Genomic DNA, 1,028 nt, shown 5'->3' with positions numbered 1-1,028 from the left:
GAGGAATGCCTAGAGTGGACACAGTGCAGAGCATGATTTAACGGAAAGACAGTTATACCAGGACAAGAATCCATGGCCCAGGCGGCAGCATTCAGTATTGTAAAGATACTCGCTATATGGCAGGCTTGGGGCAAGAGCCACTCCTCCTGATAAAGGAGTTGTAGGACCTTGCTCCAGTTCTTGTGGAAGTCTGCCCTCAGAACAACAATCCACCTTGGTGACTGTGAACTTTATCAGCTCTAGCTACTGTGCTGCTTGAAAAGCATCTTCCCATAGAACCCATTGGAAGCTGCCGGAAGGTGGTGGAAACCTTGACAGCTCTGTCACTGCTATGTGACTTAAAGCATCCTCCTATAAATCTTCTTAGAAGTAGTTTGCCCATAGATAAAAGTATCGCACACTGCACCCTTTTCACTGTGTACGGCCCACCTTCAAGCCTAGGTGACCTAATGGGGGTGGACCCCTTACTGCACACGGCCCTTGCCTTCATGGGAATGGACCCCTTGCTGCGCACTGTCCACCTCCTGGCCTAGGTGACCTAATGGGGGTGGACCCCGTGTTTTATTGCTCACGACCCTATCACTATCCTTAAAGATGATTTTACTCACTGCCCTGCCCCCTAATCTGTACACAATAAATTCTCATGCTTCTGGACATTTGAGGCCTTGCCTGACTCAGATTATAAGTGGCGTGGCCCCCCGAGCCCAGCTGCATTTTCTTTATACTTCTGTGTCCTGTCTCTTTATTTCTTGGATCCTGCACCTCAGCACAGCATAAGGCTCACCCCACGACCCTGTGGGGCCATCAGCCAAACATCTGGCTCCCAACGTGCCCTGCAGCATCCATCACAAACTATCCTGGCCTGAGGCAGCACCTCAATGGTGTCTGTACTCGCCCTCCTTAGCTGGGAGTTTGCAGGCTGCAAGGGGTGCTGGTGAAATGGGGGAGACGTCCACTTTATTAGTTTGTCCTCTCATTGCCAGAAAGAAAGAACTGAAACTGAGTGATTTATAGAGAAAAGAGGTTTG

The sequence above is a fragment of the Cebus imitator genome, unplaced genomic scaffold (genome assembly GCF_001604975.1).
Source record: "Cebus imitator isolate Cc_AM_T3 unplaced genomic scaffold, Cebus_imitator-1.0 Scaffold1030, whole genome shotgun sequence".
In the NCBI taxonomy this organism is placed as follows: Eukaryota; Metazoa; Chordata; class Mammalia; order Primates; family Cebidae; genus Cebus; species Cebus imitator.
Note: the sequence above shows the minus strand (reverse complement) of the source record.